Source organism: Apium graveolens, chromosome 7, assembly GCF_009905375.1.
Source record: "Apium graveolens cultivar Ventura chromosome 7, ASM990537v1, whole genome shotgun sequence".
In the NCBI taxonomy this organism is placed as follows: domain Eukaryota; kingdom Viridiplantae; phylum Streptophyta; class Magnoliopsida; order Apiales; family Apiaceae; genus Apium; species Apium graveolens.
Window position 1 is genome coordinate 269,118,785 of NC_133653.1, and position 1,858 is coordinate 269,120,642.

The following is a 1,858-nucleotide window of genomic DNA, read 5'->3' on the forward strand; positions in this document are numbered from 1 at the left end:
GCTGTTGCAGACAAACACTGGCCTTTTGTAATGCAAGAAGAACTAAATCAGTTCGAGCGTTGTGATGTTTGGGAACTTTTCCCACCTCCTCAGGATGCCAGAATCATTAGTACTCGTTGGGTTTTCAAGAACAAGAAGGATGAAAATGGCAACATTATTCTAAACAAAGCTCGTCTGGTTGCTTAGGGATACAATCAACAGGAAGGAACCGATTACAATGAGACTTATGCTCCAGTAGCTCGATTGGAAGTTATTCGCATTTTAATGGTTTTTGCAGCTCACAAGAAGTTCAAACTTTATCAAATGGACGTCAAAAGCGCTTTTCTAAATGGTTATCTCAAGGAAGAAGTATACGTCAAGCAACCTCTAGGTTTTGTTCATGAAAAATATCCTAACTATGTTTACAGGCTTAAGAAATCTGTCTATGGATTAAGACAGTCCCCTCGCTGTTGGTACGAGCGTCTCAATCAATTTCTTGTAAACAATGATTTCACTCGTGGTACACTCGATCCTACTCTATTTATTTTTCATAATCGTGATCATTTTCTCTTAGTTCAAGTTTATGTAGATGACATTGTGTTTGGATCTACTAACGAATCTTTGTGTAAGTGGTTTTCTAACTACATGCATAATGAATTTAATATGATTTAATGGGTGAATTTCAGTACTTTCTAGGATTGCAAATAAATCAATCTCATACAGGAATCAAGGCAAATACATTAATGATCTACTCAAAAGATTTGCTCTTGAACATGTTACTCCAAAAACTACACTAATGAGTACTTTTGTTAAGCTCACTAAAGATGAACAAGGTACACCTGTAGATGTCACTAAATTTTGAGGTATGATAGAATATCTTTTATATTTAACTGCCTCTCGACCATAAATTATGTACAGTGTAGGCTTGTGTGCTCGTTTTCAGTCTCAACCTAAAGAATCTCATTTGAATGCCGTTAAACGTATTTTTAAATATTTGAAAGGTACGAGTGACTTGGGATTATTTTATCCAAGCTCCTCCTCCTTTGATTTAATCGATTTTTTAGATGCTGACTATGCAGGGTCACAAGTTGATAGAAGAAGTACAAGTGGTGCTTGTAAATTTTTAGGTGATTGTTTGGTTGAATGGCATAGTAAAAAGCAAACATCTGTAGCTCTTTCTACTACAGAAGGAGAATATATAGCAGCTGGTAATTGACGTGCTCAGAGATTATGGATGCAACAAATATTGCAGGATTTTGCTATTTCTTTCTCAAATATTCCTATTTATTGTGATAATACCTCTGCAATTATTATCTCTAAAAATCTTGTCATGCATTCTCGTACTAAGCATATTGATGTTCGTCACCACTTTCTACGAGATAATGTTTCTAAAGGTAATATTGAGCTCGGTTACATATCTATTGAGAAACAACGTGTAGATATTTTCACTAAGCCATTAGCTGGAGATCATTTTTGTTTAATGTGTCATGAATTATGTATGTGCTATTTGTGATTTTTTTCCACTGTTTTTATGTGTATTAATTAGTGTGCTTTAGTTCACTTTCTTTTTATTTTATAATTTTATTATTTTCTTGGTTCTCGCTTTTCTCGGGATTGTTTTGTTTTTCTAGTTGTGTGTTTATATATTTTTTTATGTATATCACCGTGTAACAATTTTCGTGTTTGTTTTTTTTTATCTTTTTTTATGTGTATTTCACCGTGTTGCATGCAAAGAGATTTTGTATATCTCTTGATTTGACTTATCTCTTTCCACCTCCTCGTTTCTCGTGCATGTATCTTAAACTCTGTACATCTCCTCAATTCGTACAATCTTCTCTTCCGTTTCAAATTCTACCTCTTCAGTTTCTCTTTCTTTAAA